The sequence below is a fragment of the Protopterus annectens genome, chromosome 8.part0 (genome assembly GCF_019279795.1).
Source record: "Protopterus annectens isolate FY-2018-M chromosome 8.part0, PAN1.0, whole genome shotgun sequence".
In the NCBI taxonomy this organism is placed as follows: Eukaryota; Metazoa; Chordata; order Ceratodontiformes; family Protopteridae; genus Protopterus; species Protopterus annectens.
Genome location: NC_056741.1, coordinates 1968907028 through 1968925877, shown reverse-complemented (window position 1 = coordinate 1968925877; position 18850 = coordinate 1968907028).

Here is an 18850-nt window from a genome sequence, read left to right as displayed (position 1 = left end):
AAACTGATGACTTTCCTGAGCATTTCATACATCAAAGGAACAAGACTTTCATCTCTTAACCTACATATCTGTCAGCATTTCCTGAGTTTACAGAATGTCCATGATTTTGCCTCTTATTTTAACACTGTTCCTCATACAAGTTTTGATTTGTTCATAAATTGCTAAGGATCGCAGTCATTAGAGCTTGATTCTTAAGTTTCAGAAAATGTTTGTTAATACAAAACCTGTTCTATTCATTTTCTAAGTGAATTCCTTGGCTTTGTCCAGAATTCCCGAACAAGGAATTTGAGAGTTTAGCCAACCTGTCTTTCATGAATGAGTAGTGAGTGATGCGGGTGCAGCAGTCCATGGCATATTAGAAAGTGTACCAATACTAGCAATATTAAAAATATTCGACAATACTGTGAGTATTGCCAGGAGATGAAGTACCAGGAATGCTGGCATCTGCAGAAGTACTGAGAGTACTGTTACATGCAGCAGTATTGGAAGCACTGGAAAGTTGATTATACTGGTAAAGAGAGAAGTACCAGGTGTAGTGGTACACAGGTACAAAATTACTGGAAGTACTGGCAAGAGAATTAGCACAGGGTGGACCACATGTACAACAATACAGAAAGTAGTAGTAGGAGAGCAGGAGCACTATGAATCATAGTAAATGGTACCTCTAGAAGTGTTGGCAGGTACAGCATTACTGGAAGTACTGTCAAGTACAACAGTACTGCAAATTCTGCCATTGTAGCAGTACCAGCAGTATCAAACATGCATCTGTGTTAGAAATACTGTCAGCTGCAGCTACTGGGACAGATTATAAGCACAGTAGTACAGGAGCATTTGTTTCATGCAGCACTCCGGGGAGACCCAAAAATCACATCAGTACTAAAAGCACTTCTAGGCAGCTGCCCCAAGCGCACGTGTTAGAGGACACAGTTGGCACATGCCAATCAGTCTTAAGTGCATTGCTGGTCAAAAGATTTTTTTTTCTGCATTTGCAGTCAAACCTGAAATGCATTAGCACTAATTGTGGTATAACCTGTGGCAGCTACTTGCATTTTTTTCATCCTTAGAGTTGAGAAGCATACACCTGTATGGACCCAACCTGCTCCTTAAGGAAGACCATCAGATAGTGAATGGACCTTTTTTTCTTTTTTCTTTGCTCTTCAATTCTTAAGGAGTGTAGAAAATGGAAAATAGGCCTTGCTTGCTCCTTACTTAAGAAATGTCAGATTGGGGAAGGAACCTTTTTTTCAATCTCAACTTAAAAGGGGATGCCAGATTGAGATATGGCACTAAGAGTCAAATTATTTAGCTGAACTTGTTAGCTAGCATAAGCAATTAGTACACATATTACACGTTCATGATTGTCCAAGTAGATCGATTGAGGTAGAAAGTAAAGTGGTCTACTTAGTACAAGTCTGAACCATCTGCACGGAGTAATGCTTAAACTGTGTCACAACACCAGTATTTGTATTCCTTATTAAGAGATATGAGTAGCTGTTTCCTGTTGTATTTAGTTCCTTTTGTTTCTGGATATTTTCGGGTAGCAAGTTCCATGTTACTGGTGTAATCTTGGAGAAGGCTCTTTCACATATTTTTTTTGTGAACTGTGGTCTGTCTTGACAGATTTGCATTATCTGTGGATGATTATAATTAGCAGCTGATTTCTCTAAGATGCAGAATACATGCTAGGACTAGTCAGTAGGAGCAGTTTAATAGTATGTGAGTGAAGCAGTTAAGTAATAGAGTTACAGTGACAATGTGATTTGACAGTGATGCTCCTTGGGGCCACCCAGAGTTATGAATCTGCAAATTTTATCAGATATCATTTTCAGATTATGGGTGTCCTGTGCTGAGATTACTACAAATGGTTGTAGACAGTAATTTTAGTTTTGGCATTATCATTTGTAAGGCCAGAGCCTTTCTAAATTCCAGTAGGAAAAAGTGCAAGTATTTATATGGGATCTAGTTCATTTGATCAACGAACCAAATTGTTGAAATGCATATGGTCGAGACCATATAGTTGAGAATTTAATTTGTCAATTAACTAAAAGAAGCCAAACAACACTAACAAACGACACAAACAAGTTCATGGCAGTACCAAGCACATACCCACTCCCAGATGCATTCAGCCTCCATGCCACAGCTCTTCATTGGAAGAACAGAAGAAAAAAAAAAAGAAGAAGTTTGCTAGTTGCATTCTCGTCCAGCATTCAGAAATACCTGTACAGAAAGAAGAATGCAAGAACGACACTTCAGGATTACCACCTTACTCCTGGGGCACATGCCCTGTTCACCCCAGCCTTGTTACACTACTGACTGAAGCAATGGATAAGGGCAAATCAGTACACTGTACATATCTAGACTTCACAAAGGTGTATCATAGAGAAATTATCCTAAGTAAATGTTAGTCCCTATGTAACTTGTTGGAGAGCAATCATCATCATCATCAGTCCCCTGTTTTCATTTCCTACATGGGGTTGGAGCATCATGCCAACTGTCACCATGTCTCTCAGTTCAATGCCACACTCCTATCTTCTTTGGCAGTCATGCCAGACTGCTGTAGGTCTTCTTTTACACAATCCATCCATCTCTTTTCTGGATGCCCTTATTTCCTCCTGCCTTCCTCCTGTCGGTTTCAAAAGTTCTTCATCAGATTGTCTTCTGTTTTTCTACACATATGCCCAAGCAACTATAATCTATTCTCTTTGACTTTCTCTGCAATTGGAGCTACTTTGACTTCTGCTCTGATGTCCTTATTTCTTCATCTGTCCCAGTAGTGTACATCCTACCACCCATCTGAGACAGTTCATCTCCATCACCTGTAGCTTCCTCAAATGTTCAGGTTTCTGCACCATGCAATAGTACTGGCCACACCATTGTTTTGTACACCTTGCTTTTCAGCTTATTTAGCATTATTCTGTCATATACTACACCCATCACTTTACACCATTTGGCTACAGACCCTCTGATTCTAGCTCTGGCCTCCTCATTCAGACTTCCTTTCTCCTCAACAAACCCAGATACTGAAGCTGTTAACCTGTTCCACTAATTTCCATCCTATGTCAGTGTGAAGAAAGGTGAAGGCCGGCAGCCTAGCTAGATAGAATTTTGTAGATAATTCTGTCATTTGTAAATATTAATGTAAGCCACAGGCTTGTTCTCTTAAATGTGAAAATACTGTATTAGATGTTGAACTGAAACAGAGAATGCCAGACTTGCTGTGGAAGGAGAGCTGGGAAGGGTTACAAAGAGAGAGTTGAGACAGGCTCAGGTGTCAGACCCTACATTGCAAGGCCTGAGGCAGGTAGCTAGTGAGGCACCTACTTCTCAAGGGAAGGGAGATTCTGTATACTGGGACAAATGGTTACTGTATAGAGAGTGGACCCCTGAGGGAGGGCTAGAAGGTGAGAGAGTATAGCAGTTGGTAGTGCCTAGAGCCTACCATCTGGTGTTTCCAGCCATAGCCCATGATATTCCCTTTGCAGGTCATATGGGCATAAAATGTACAAAGAGATGTATTATGCAGAACTTCTATTGGCCTGGAATTTCCAGAGATGTAACCGGGTACTGCAAGACCTGTTAGCAGTGCCAAATGGTAGGCAAGGCAGGAGACAAGGTGAGAGCTCCTTTGATGCCTTTGCCTATGATTGAGGAGTCATTTCAAAGGGTAGCTATGGATATTGTGAGGCCTCTGAGTACCCCAACTTCCACAGGTAAAATGTATATCCTAGTGGTAGAAGATTATGCTACAAGATACCTTGAGGCAGTGGCCCTGTCCTCCATTGAGGCAGAAAAGGTGGCAAATGCTTTGTTAGAGATTTTCAGCAGGGTAGGTTTCTCAAAATAAATACTGACTGACAGACGTGCCAATTTCATGTCAGACCTACTGGCTTGTCTGTGGAAGTCCTGTGGGGTGAAGCACCTGAAGACTACCACCTACCATTCCCAGACTAATGGTCTTGTTGAGAGGTTTAACTCTACACTCAAGTCCATGCTACGGGCATTTGCAGACCAGTTTAAGAGGGAGTGGGACAAATATTAGCCCCATCTGTTGTTTGCTTACAGAGAGGCTCCCCAGGAATCCACAGGTTTTTCAACCTTTGAGTTGCATGGGCATAGGGTGAGGGGACTTCTAGATTTAATTCAAGATGAGTGGGAAGGTGAATGTGAATTTCACAAGGAGTCTGTTGTGTCATATGTCCTAAACCTCAGGACAAGGCTCAGGGAACTCATGGGCTTGGCCCAGGAGAACCTGGCAGAAGCCCAGCAACAGAAAAAGGTATGGTCTGACAGGAATCCTCGAGCTAGAGAGTATGCTGTAGGACAGCAGGTAATGGTTCTCATTCCTGTCAGACATAACAAGCTGCAAGCAGCTTGAGAGGGACCCTACAAGGTGGTAAGAAAAGTAAGTGATGTTAGCTATATAGTAGAACTAATAGGCCTGAGGCAGGAGCACAAATTGTACCATCCTGACATGATGAAACCTTACCATGATAGGGAGGCCCTTGTGCTGAGTATTTGCAGTGGGTTGCAGGAGGAGTCTGAGGGAGATCTGGTGACTGATCTCCTCAGTTAGGCTCGGACAAACACCTCAGTGGAAGGGGTAGCAATGTCCCAGCAGCTATCTCCTACCCAAGCTCGAGAAATCTGAGCATTGTTACAGGAGTTTGGGGACATGTTCACTGGGAAACCAGGGTGCACCCACCTGGTGCAGCACCAAGTGGAAACAGGACCACAAAGGCCTATTAGATAGGCCCCTTATAGGGTGCCTGAGAGAGTCAAACAGACTCTGAGGGAGGAGATACAGGAAATGTTGGACCTAGGGGTAATTCAAGAGTCCAAGAGTCCCTGGGCCTCCCCAGTGGTGTTGGTGCCAAACAGGGATGGCAGCACCATGTTCTGTGTGGCCTACAAAAAATAAATAGTCATATAGAGTCAGATGCTCACCCCATCCCTAGGACAGATGAGGCCCTAGAGCAGCTGTGTGGGGCTAGGAATCTTACAACTATTGATCTTACCAAGGGTTACTGGCACGTGCCCTTGACTCCCAGTGCTAGAGAGAGGACAGCCTTTGTGACTCCCCTTGGCTTTTATGAGTTCACAAAGATGCCCTTTGGGATGAAAAATGCCCCAGTGACTTTCCAGAGGCTGGCAGATCATATCCTAGCAGGAGCAGAAGGGTTTTCCCTTGCTTACCTAGATAATATTGCCATCTACAGCCATTCCTGGCAAGAGCACCTTCAACATGTCAGGGAGGTGCTGGGCAGACTACAGAGGGCAAGGTTGACCATTAAGCCCTGCAAATGTCAGGTGGCTATGGCAGAGGTCTCCTACCTGGGATATAGAGTGGGGAGTGGTAAGATCAGGCCAGAACATGCCAAAGTAGAAGCCATTTAAGCATGGCGTGCATCTGTTACCAAAAAACAGGTGAGAGCATTCTTAGGAACAGCAGGGTACTACAGAAAGTTCGTCCCCAGTTATAGTACCATAGCTGCTCCCCTCACAGACCTGACAAGGAAGAACAGGTCAGATAAGGTATTGTGGACCCCAGCATATGAGCAGGCATTCCAGAAGCTTAAAGAAGTTTTGGGAGGACCCCCCATGTTAGCCAGTTCAGATTACAGCAAAAAATTTGTTGTGCAGGTGGATGTTTTGAACCATGAGGTGGGAGCTGTATGTAGCCAGATTTCTTAAGAAGGAGAAGAGGACCCAGTGGTTTATGTCAGTCATAGGCTCCATCCCAGGGAGGAATGCTATGCAGCTGTAGAAAAGGAATGTCTAGCCATAGTGTGGGCACTGCCGAAACTTCAGCCTTATCTGTATGGAAGAAAATTCACTGTAGTGACACATCACAATCCCCTAACATGGTTAAACAGAGCCAGCCAGCAAAATGCCAAGGTGCTAAGATGGAGACTATGGTTACAAGCATATGACATGTCAGTGGGATTAGCAATGCCAATGCAGATGGGCTCTCAAGACAGGGAATGGGGTAAGGTATACTCAAATAGACCAACCCTCTCAAGCAACATTTCTCAAGGGTCACTTGAAAAACTAGCTTGAGTTCTCCAGGGGGAGAGATGTGTGAAGATAGGTGAAGTCTGCCAGCCTAGCTAGCTAGAATTTTGTAGATAATTCAGTCATTTGCAAATATCAATATAAGCCACAGGCTTGTTCTCTTAAATGTGAAAAGACTGTATTGGATGTTGAACTGAAAAAAAATGTAACAACAGTGCACTCTACTGTAGGAAAGTTGATAAGTCAAGCATTGTGAAATTCTTTGATCTAAAACTCGGAGCCGAGATGTCTAGAGGGAGGCATTCTCCCTATTGTTTTGAGGCCAGAGTTAATGGCTAGAATTTACATGTATAATTTCTTTTGTTGCTCTGGCTTCCTGACCAGCTGCAAGATCAAAAGCACTATTAACCTCTCAGTTTCTGTTAGCCTGGGAACCAGAAATAAATGATGTAATCTGAAATGAATCAGTGGAACTGTGTTATCAATTTAAGGACAGAAAGAATGAAAGCATTGAGAATTTGTCTTGAGAACATCCAACTCACCAGCACTGCTTTGCTCTATGTGTAAGTTTATTTTAGAACTGTGTTTTCTCTTAGATATAGCTAGGAAGTAGGAAGATTAGATTATTTTTTTATATTGATGTCAGAACTTGTGTACTGTATTATTTTAAGTATTTCTCTGTGATCTCTGAACTCTTGACTAGCACTGTGTAGTATTGAAGAAGTATTGTCTTGTGTTTTTATTATTATTAAATATTTTTAAACCTTTCATCTGTGGCTGTTTTGTGTAGAGATAATTTAAGCTCTAAGAGTACATTGCATGTATTTAGTGATACTGGCTAAGCCACTCCAATAATCCTTGACTGTTCAGTTGTACTTACCATTTGGATAATAATGTTGTACAGTAATAATTGGACTCCCTTTCATAAGGGCCTTTTAGTAGCTGATAAATATTAGTAGGTGGTGGCAAGTGGTACTACTGTATAGTCTGAGTAGAAGGGGCGCAGCTGGAGAACCTGTGCCAGCTTTCCCCAGGAGTGTCTGTGTGGTTGTATATAACTCTTATCTCAAAGTGTGTGTGTATCAGCCACTTGGGCAGGGACACAAAGCACTGGTTGGACAGAGAGAGTGCTGGAGGTTTTAGCCTACTAGGCTGAGATCTGGACCCTATAGCTGTGCCAGTGGGGAGTCTTATTGCGGACCTGGAGAGAAAGGGAGAAACCAACCCCAGACCAACTGTGATCTCTGTGTGCTCTTAAGGGAAAGTGTACTTTACTGTGTGTGTATTTATTATCCTTTCCCTATATGGACACCCCTCACTGGTGTTAATGATGAGGACTGAGGCTCCTTGATTGCTGGGCCAGTGCACGGCATCACAGTCAGTTTTAAGTTTCTTCATATTTCCCAATTTGTTTCCATTACAGCTGTCTTATCTGCACTCAGTTTCATTTCCATGTGCCTTCAGTTTTGCATTGCATTCCCTACCTTTTGGTCAGAGCTTACAGAGCTGCTCTAGGATTGGTGTGCTCTCTCTGATCTCTGGATTGAATCCAAATGAAATCCAAGGCATCCCTTGAAAGCTACAGAAAAATAAATATTTGTATTCACTGTACTGCACTTTTAAACTGCGTATTACTAAACTGCTGCCTACTTTCAACTGTTTTTAGCTGTTTTAACTGTTTTGCTCTTTCAATTGTTTGCAGTTTGAGACTGTTTTCCCTGCACTTTGTATTTTCTAGTACTTGTGAATTTTATAGCATAGGCTAGATTTAGATTTGCTGAATCTAGATTGTTTGGCATTATCTGAGCACTAAAACTAGCCATCTTACATTAAGGGGGCCCCCTGCACTCTTGTGGCAGAAGCATGTAGCAAAGGACCCATCTGAGTTGGAGATTGTTGGAACAAGGCTCAGTATTGAGCATTTACATTGGCCAGCTTGTTTGAAAATTGCTTAACTTGTTTTGGAAAAGGGTTCTCAGAGTTACTACATAAGCCCTGCATTTGGGCAGGTTTGTGCCTGTTTTAACACAACTCCACAGAGTTTGGCAACTGACCTGTGCTCTACTATCTTCATCTGAGCAATCTGAGGCATCTGTTTCAACATAGCACACCCTCGTGCAGCACCACGCAGTGGAGGTAACCATTGGCAGTTATAGACGCAAAAGCTAAAGTAGATTTTTTTCCCCTTAGACGCTGCCTGTGCTCCAACTGAGGAGTCCCTTAAATTCTGCATAGCTGTTCAGAGAGTACCTCAGCTGAGCTTTCTGCAGCATTTGCCACTTTAACTGAAATCTCCTAATCCCTAATAGTCTCATAACCCTTGAGGGCCCCAATAGTATAAACCCAGCATTAAGTCCAGAGTTAAAACACACCCTTGCCCATTAAAGTAAGCAAATTTATACCTAGTATTATGGATGGTCAGTTCTCCACTGTTTCTCTTGTCAGCCTGATTGACATGGGTATCCTGAGGCAGTGTACCAATTGCCTCATGTACACTGACAACCCACTACTTCTAAACCACTCAAGCTCAATTTGTGAGAGATGCATATGCACTAAGAATTTGAAATCCTTGCTCTCTCGTTCACAGAAGATTGACATTGAACAGTTTGTTGGCTCACATACTACACCTTCTGCACAAACCATGCTCTCAACACATAAATCACATACACAGACGTACTTACCAGAAATTTACGTAAACACTAGAGACATCCAAAACACAAACATGATACACCTAATACAGTACTTATAGCACTCAATACACATAAAACCAGAAGCACAAGTGTCTCACCAAATAAGCCCCTAAGGCAAAGCATATCTAAACCAATTTGTTTGATTATAGGAAACTCTATAGTGAGACACAAAGATGTCCCACTCACCAGGCTGGACAAGGAGAAGGTTACGGTCAGCTGTCTGTCAGGTCCCAGGATCCGCTAGATCACACAGGCACTCAAGTCTCTCCACAACAGGTACCATTATGACTCTGTCATAGTTCATGTTGGTGTGAATTACTTGAGACATACCTCACTGGACTATATGAAGAGAGATATGACTGAGCTATCTGAATATGTGTCTCAGGCAGGTATTCCCCTAACCATGAGCAGCATACTACCTTCACCTAAGATGATACCACAATAGAAACAAAAAAGGATTGACTTCAACAATTGGCTTAGTTTCTGGTGTCATTCTCAGGGGATCCAGTACCTGTCAGCCTGGGGTGACATGGTAGATAGACCATACTGCTTCACTAGAGATGGTCTTCATCTGTCACCTCTGGAATTTTGGCTACTGGCTAAGGCTCTTGCCTCCCCCATAGTGCCTTTTTTAGGGAATGTCACAACAACAAAATTCCTGCTGTAAAAATAGCCTCGTCTCAAGGTTATGCTGCTAAATGCTAGGAATCTAAACCTAAAACTGCACACACTAAAAGCAGTCCTCAACTTAGAAGATGCTGACATCTGTGCAGTCACAGAGACTTGGTTTAAGGCCGCGGAAAGCAATCCAGCCATACCGGGTTATAATGCCTTTCACACATTCAGACCATAAACTGAAAGTGAGGGAACTAAAGCAAGTGGAGTATCAATATTCATCAAAGATAAATACACCACTGGATTGATTAAACAAAATTATGCCCTTGAAATAATCTAGTTCCAACTGACTGTAGGTAAGACCCCTCTCCAGATTATTGCCAGTTATAGGACCCCCTCCATGAACCAGGATACCCACACTGCATACTTGGATCGACTTGATTTGCTGAAGATACAACCAAACACCCTGGTTTTAGTTGACTTCAACTACCCATCCATAGACTGGGTAAATTATATGTGTACTAACACTTGCCCAAAGGTTCTTGGACTTCATCAACTCCAATGCCCTGGACCAGTTAGTTGACACCCCCACAAGGGGCCCAAACATTCTGGATCTGGTGCTCACTAACATGGGTGATCGTTGCACCACCACATATGTGGAGCCCTCCCTAGTGAGACCTGATCATAAATCAGTCTCATTAGAAGTAACAATAACATCTGAACCCCCCCCCCCCCCTTAGCAGCAACTAGACTAAAAAATTTCTCCAAAGCCAATTACGACCTAATACGTGATGGCATTAACAGCTTCATAGCCCCTGCCCTCACTGATGGCATGGACACCTATACTGAGATTTACACCAATACCTTGTATAAACATCTATATACATGTATTGACTCAGCCCTAGCTAATAGTATCAAAACAATATCCTCAAGAAAGAACAAGACTGTTTTGTGGACATCTGCCATTAACAGGTTATACAATAAGATAAAAAAATTGCTGTCCAAGAGCAGGAAGGAATGGTCTCTGAATTGGAAGCATTCCCTATTCAGCTTAAACAAGCAAATAAGACACCTCGTAAGACATTCTAAAGCTAACCATGAATCCAATTAGCTTCCTTCACTAAGGATAACGATAAGGCCTTCTTTAGCTACGTGAGAAACCTTAAAGGAAAATGCATAGAAGTGGTTGTTAATGGTATCACATATACTGAACCCACAGAAATAGCCAACCTGCTAGCTGACAGGTTCACTGAAAACTTCTCCCCCCTGTCCTGCCACATATCCCCCAAAAGTATCACTACCACCTGCCTCCACTTAGTATCTCTAAAGACCAGGTCGTAAATGCTCTCTACAAAGCCAAAAACACAGCCTCTATGGAACCTGATATCCCAGACTGCATTCTAAATGGATTAAAACAGGAACTAGCTGCACCACTGGGTACTGTTTTTAACTACAGTCTAAGCACTGGTTTTATACCTGCTGAATGGAAAATAGCAGCCATCATCCCATTACATAAAGGAGGCGCCTCCACAGACACTGGGAACTATAGACCTATAAATGTGACCAGCCTAATCTGCAAGGCTATGGAAAGGATAATCACGGACCTTATCAACAAAGAAACAGGAGACCTCCAAATGCATGAAATGACCCACTTTGGCTTCATTAAAGGGAGATCCTGCCTCTTGAACTTAGTGGACTTCTTTGAGACAGTCACCAAAGCCCTGGACAAAAGTAAATCCATGCATACGGCTTACCTGGACCTTGCCAAGGCCTTTGACACTATTCCCCGCTCAGGCATCATTGATAAACTCACCCAGCTGGAGATCAATTCATATATGTCAGATGGGTTGCAAACTGGCTCACCGATAAATTGCATACAGTCAAAATAGGTAACTCTAACTCCACAAGCAGACCCATAACCAGCAGTGCTCAACAGAGACTTGTGCTGGGTCCCCTATTGTTTGAAATCTACTTCTTGGATGTACAGGCTAAAACAAAAGGCCTGTGGCTGACAAAGTTTGCTGATGATTGCAAACTGGATGAAGTCACTGAGTCCCCAAATGATGTCAACATCTTACAAGAGGGACTTACATAGATAAATGACTGGTGACAAAGTCATAGACTAAAATTCAATCCAAAAAAATGCATTATCATTCCCTTCAGTAAGGGCAATGTCCCTACAGATTACCACATTAATAGCAACACCCTAAGCATGCAATCAGTTGTGAGAGATTTGGGCACACAGGTTGACAGCAACCTTTTCTTTGACCACTATGTTTCCACAGTGATAAGAGAGGGTTTCTAAGTTTTCCACCTCATAAGTAAAGGCATTGCATCCAGAACAAAAGAGGTTATAACCCCCCTGTACTCCTCACTCATCAGATCAGTAACAGAGTACGATGCTACCTTTGGTATGTACCTTACCAGGCACAGGCAGCAACTGGAAATACCTCAAAGGTTAAACTCGACAAACAAACAAACTTAAAAAATAACAATATCACCATGTGCAAGAAAAAGTGCCAGCACACCAATCACTTCCACGAAATATGTAATTCCACTCTTTAATGGTATAAGCGCTTTTGTTTTACAATACATAACACTTCATCAGATACATATAATATACAGCTCCCCCTTCTTAAATAGTATGTGGAATCATATGACCATCAAATGAATGTCATGTGATCATTCCTTCTTTTTCAAAATATATATATGTAAATAAACAAAAAGTCAGTGTTACAAAACCTGCATCATAGGTGTAAAAACCAGTATGTAAAAGTATATGCTTATATGAAAATATATACATATACATCCTAGTACTAGATAACATAATGAATAATAAATATAAAAATTAAACTTTAAAAATAAACTTTGAAATCAAGCTTCAATTACACCAAGCCAAAACAGTTTATGGGTATGTGCATGTGTTAACATAAAATCATTCCCTACCTAGCCATGGTCTTTAATTTCAAAATGGGGGCTATACTGATACCTTCATTGAGTCCCAGGTATCTATATGACCCTTAGTGACCACCAACCCACCTTCTTACTAAAATACAAAATCCATGCCAACTCTACCCCACAAATACAAACTACCTGGAACAAAAATAACTTTGACCCAAACAAATTCGAACTCAAACTAAAATACCATAATTGGAACATACTAAAATAAGTACCCCTAGAAGAACCTGTAATTCAATTCAACGACACTTTTCTAAAAATCCTAGATGCCCATGCCCCACCTCGTACTACAAAACTCAAAATGAATACTGCCCTAAGGATCACCAAAGAGACTAAAAATTAGATTTCTCAAAGGAATAGAGCTTGGCATCACTGGAGAGCACAAAAACTACAGCAACTAGAGAACAATTCCAAAAACTTAGAAATGAAACAAAAAAAAAAGATTCTCCAGGATAAAAAGAATAATTTCCTACATCTGCAAAGCAGGCACCAAAACAACCCCAAAAAATTTTGGGCAGGAATAAATAAACTACTTCACCTGGGCAAACCCTCCACCCCATCACCAGCCTTCACAGGCGAAATCACTGACATACCTGTATCATTCAACAAATACTTCATAGAAACCATCTCTAAACTAGTTCAACAACAACCCACTACTACTACTACTACCAATATTCCCAAACCTGCAGTCAGTCCCCAAACTACCTTCCAATTCCAACCAATCTCTACCGATTATGTCAAACAATTGCTATCCAAACTTAAACCTACTACCCTAGCAGCGGATGGCATCCCAGCAGAATACCTCCAGCTGGCTGCTAATGAACCTGCCTACCCAATCTCTATTCTACTTAACAGATCTATACCAGAAAGCACCATCCCACCAATCTGGAAAACCTCCTACATCATCCCTTTACATAAAGGTGGAACATCCACTGACCTCACCAACTATCACCCTATTGCCATCCTGTCCCCACAAGCAAAAATTCTTGAAAAATGTACACATTACCAACTTATGCCATACCTACTTAATAACCAACTCCTCTCTCCTACCCAACATGGATTCCACCTTGCCCACAGTACAACCACAGCCCTTCTTTCCTTTACAAACCTCATCAACCAAAACAGGCACTTAGGTAAACTAACATCTGTCATATTCTTGGACCTGTCAAAAGCCTTTGATATGGTCAACCATCCCAAACTACTCCACTCCCTTACTAATCTTGGCCTAGCCTGGTTCCAAAACTGTCTGCATGGTAGACAACAAGCAGTTCAATGGGACAACAACCTTTCCTCACTGCTGCCTATTACCACAGGAGTCTCACAAGGGTCCATTCTGGGACACCTTCTATTCTCCATCTTCATTAATGATCTCCACAGCATATGCCAAGATGAAACTGTTATACAATATGCTGATGACTCAACATTAGTCTGCTCAGCCAATGACCCACACAGACTCCTGTCCATTACCCAAAAAGCCTTCCAAATTTCAGAAACCTGGTTTCTTAACAAAAAACAATTACTTAATCCCAAAAGACCAAACTGTTGCTATTTAAACCAAACAAATTCATCTCAATGCCTAACACATTCAATATTGTGTCCAGAGATGGGACTATTATCTTTCCAGACATTCATACTAAACTGCTAGGGGTGACCATTGACAACAACCTCAAGTTTGATTTACATATAAATCAAACTATTAAAACCATTCACAAAAAACTGGGCAAGCTTTATAAAAACAAACCATTTCTAACCCAACCTGCTAGAATAACCATAGCTCAAACCCATCTTCTCTCCATACTATTCTACACCACTCCCATCTTCACCAACCTACCCAAAACTGAAATGGCCAAGCTTAACATCTTCTACAATCAAATTGCCAAATTTTCTACTGGTGCCCCCTACCATGCCCACCACTGTCATTCACTAAATCAACTTAACTGGCTTGAATTCCCAAATCTCCTCTCATTCCATCAACTTTCCTTCACCCAGAAACTCCCACTACTTCCTGAAAAAAAACCAGCACTATCTAATCTACTTAAACTACAAACTAATACCAGACAACTTTGCTCTAGTGACTAATCAAGGTGACCAAAAGCAATAACACAGCAGGTGACATAAATACAATTTCGGAGCTTACATTCCATTTTGCCTACCACCTACCACCTAGTAGTATCTCGGATATACTGGGAGAAAGTCATACTATAGTTTATAGAAGGGGATCCAATATAAAAAATATACTAGAGATGAGACATACAGATTTGATCTTACACCCAAGGATGTTTAAATGTTGTAGGTGTAATATGTGTAAACACATATTGGAAGGTGATAGAATTAATATCAAGAACAGGGACTTTATTTTTCAAGGTAAATATAACTGCAATACTGTCGGGGTAGTTTATGGAGCTTGTTGCCAATTATGTGAGGCTTTTTATTAGGCAAAATGGAACGTAAGCTCCAAAATCGTATTTATGAAAACATGTACGATATAAAAAAGAGAAAAACCAGCAATGCCCTGTATAGACACTTGGAACAGTAAATGATAATTTTTTTTTAAATATGGTGTGTTAGAAAGGGTCAAAAAATCCATGGGGGGGTGGGGTCACTGGTCTGTTTTGTTGGAAAAACATGAGTTAATCTGGCAATTAAGGCTAGAGTCATATAGATACCTGGGACTCAGTGAAGGTATCAGTATAGCCCCCATTTTGAAATTAAAGACACTGGCTAGGTATGGAACGATTTTGTGTTAACTCATGCATATACCCATAAATTGTATTGGCTTGGTGTATTGAAGCTTGATTTCAAAGTTTGATTTTAAAGGTTAATTTTTATATTTATTCTTCATTATGTTATCTAGTACTAGGATGTATATATTTTATATAAGCATATACTTTTAAATACTGGTTTTTACATCTATGATGCAGGTTTTTTAACACTGAATTTTTGTGTATATACATATATATTTTTTGAAAAAGAAGGAATGATCACATGACATTCGTTTGAAGGTCATATGACTCCTACATACTTGACTCCTACATACTATTTAAGAAGGGGGAGTGGTATATTATATGTATCTGATGAAGTTTTATGGATTCTAAAACGAAAGCACTTATACCATTAAAGGGTGGAAATACATATTTTGTGAAGGTGATTGGTGTGCTGGCACTTTTTCTTGTACCTGGCACTATTGTCATTTTTTTAAGACCTCAAAGGTTTCTTACAAAAAACAATTTAGGGTCTTCAGCATATGTCATAGATTGACAGACCGAAATCACTGTCACTATACTCTGTGTCTTACAGACTACTAAGAGGTGACCTCAGCCTTGCATATGAAGCAATCTCAGATCCTGCTCTAATGGAAATGCTGCACATTCATAAATCAAATGGTATAAGATACACTCACTCTAGGGAACTCAACCTAGTATGTGACTTCAACAGTGTTTGCTGGGGAGACAGATATATCTCACAGAGGTTACCTCTCTTCTGGAACAAACTTCCAGTTCAGGTGAATCAGAGCCCCTCACTGATCCTATTTAAGCATAATTTGGATGACTGGATGGGAAAAAAAATTCCCCCCAGGAGTTTCACCTGTGTCCCTCTTGGACAGGGGCAGTAGTTGTTGACTTAGTTCCACTTAAAACCTTGATATTTTTGGGAACAGGGGTTGTACTCGGCTAGTCTTGTAAGGGCCTTGGGGCCATTACACTAGTAACCTCCTATGATCCTATGAATCTGCCTGTGATGCCACATTGTCAGCATACAGCAACTTTGTTGATCTTTTCCCTCTGACCAGATTAATAATATAATCCATCACCAGTATGAACAGCAGTGGACTCTGAGATGAACCCTGATGTACACCCACTCCCACTGGAACCTGTCTATGAATCTGAACACTGTTCGTACTAGAATCATTTGGTTCTAGTACACAGCCTGCACTAATTCTACAAATGTTTCCAGGACTTCAAACCACTGCAGGACTGCCCAAAATAAATTGTCTTGGGACCTTATCATATACTTTCTCCAGGTCTATAAATGCCCAGCTGGACTCTTTCCTCATCTCTACCTTCTTCTCAACTATATGTCTCACTGTAAACATCTGGTTGGTTGTGCTGCATCCTGATCTGATGGCATACTACTTATTTTCTATCTTCCTTTCTACTAATCTGCATATTCATTTATCCATCACCCTCTCCATAACTTTCATACAGTGTGACAGGAGTTTGATACCTTTGTACTCCCCACAGTTCTGGATGCCTGCTTTGCTCTTGTACACTGGCACTAGTATGCTTATTCTCCAGTCATCTGGGGTATACCTTTCATGCCATATTGTTATGGGTACCCTCAGAAGCCATTTCTCACCTATCTCACCTAATATCTTGATCAAATTTGTGAGCAAACTGGCTACATATAGAACCCAGGAAATTTCAGTAGGCTGTCCTTGCTCCTCAAAAAGGCCTGTCACCAGTGGTGAACCCCCAAGTTCGGTTCTTGGGGCCACTCCTCTTTGGCATTTACTTCTTGAAGGTCAAAGCTACTGCTAAAGGTTTCATGGCTGACCAAGTCTGCAGATGTCTGCACACTTGGTGCCATCATAAACTCCCCAGAGGACATCCAGATCCTCCAAGGGGCCTGTCCCAAACTAATATCTAGTGTCAGAGCCATGGGCTAAAGCCAAATACCAAGAAAGGTGTAGTAGGATCCTTCAGGCAAGAAGTCCTTGTAATTATGAAATTGAAAACACACCCCTGAAAATGAATCCAGTAGTTAGGGACCTGGGAAGCTATGTGGACAATGAACTTTCTTTTGATCATCATGTATTCACTATTGTAAGAAAGTGTATTTTCATTTGCACAACTTATGTCTGAGGACATGGCATCCAGGACCATTTCACTGTATTCTGCACTCATCAGGTAGATTATTGAGTATAACAACCCTTCAATATGTACTTGTCCAAACATCTGAAACAAAGCAAATACCGCAACACTTTCTTTCTAAGAAAATCAAGGGCCTAAATCATAAAAAGACTATGCAGGTTGTCTCAGAGCCTTGTCCCTATTCTCAGTGTCATACAGGCTACTGAGCGGTTGATCTCTGCCTTGCCTAGAGAGCCTTAACAGGCCCTATCCTATCAGAACTACTGCACATGTGCAAGTCCATTGGAGGCATAAACACCCACTCAAGAGATAAAGCAGAACATAAAGCAAAGTACTTCTCTTAAACTATTCAAACATAATCTGGATGAATGGATAGGCAACTGCAAATTCAATCTGCACCCTTGGCCATCATGGATAAGGGCAACATGTAAATGTTCTGCTTATGTTTGTATTATTCGTACTTAACATATCAGACTAAAAAGAATCATGGGAATGTATAGCTAGGTTTCTAAAGATCCTCACAGATCCTCATGGATGAATAGCGTAGTAAGTACCTATGGATTCACCTTAGAAGCTCGAATTCCCAAAATCTCGAACCTCATATGGAGACTCGAACTTCTAAAATGAAACGCAAAAAAAAAAAAAAAGTCAAACATTGCTTTTGCTGTGCCCCCACACTCCCCCTACTTAAATATACCAATTCCGTGATCGCGCTACAGTGGGGAAAAGGGAAATCTCCCATATTGCGCTGTATGCAGAAGCGCAAAATGGGAGATTTTCCACTTCCTGTCAACACCACAAAAAAGATAAAAACATTATGTACACACAGAGCGTACAAGAAGCCTTCCTCTGTGTGCACGTAACGTTTTAAGGTAAGTAAAGTGTTATTTTTTAAAACTTTACATATTCGATTTATTGAAATGTCGATCATATGGTCTCAACCATATGACATTTGAGATTTCAGTAATTCGATTATGTAAAGTGCTTCCGTACCTATGAACTCATAAGGTGTAGGTCATTAAAAAAAAAGTGCAAGCAGTCAACAGCGCAACTCTTCCAGGATGCCCTTAGGTTCCACACTGACCCCAGCTTCAGACTGAAGACCTGCCAATGGAAGTGGCACTGGGGAAGCCCAAAAGGATGAAGCAGTGGGGAAAAAATGATATGAGAATTGATAACATTAGTAGGTGCTGCAGCATGAAAAGTATTGGCAGATATAACAGTATTGAGAGAGTTGAATAGTAGCAGTCTCAGCACCATTCATGTTGAACAGGTGCAGCAGTGCTGTGACTACTGGCAGGAACAAAAGTGGTGGGAAAAAAGCATGTGCTGCATTATTGGGAATGCTGGTAGTTTAAGCACTACTGGTATTGCAGTAGTACTGGGATTAATGGCAATTGTGATGACCCACCACTGGACCAGTAATCAAGGAGGCTCAATCCTCATCACTGGCAACAGTGGGGGATGTACACTGGGAGGATGACAAGTACACACACAGTATTTCCAGATGTAAATGTCTATATCAAGTGCAATTTCCCTTAAGAGCACACAGGGACTACAGTCAGTCCAAGGCTCGTTTCTCCCTCTTTCTCCGGATCCCCAATAAGACTCCACACTGGCACAGCTATAGAGTTGAGATCTCAGCTGAGTGGCCAAGCCAAGACCTCCAGCACTGTCTCTGTCCAACCAGTGCTTAGTGTCCCT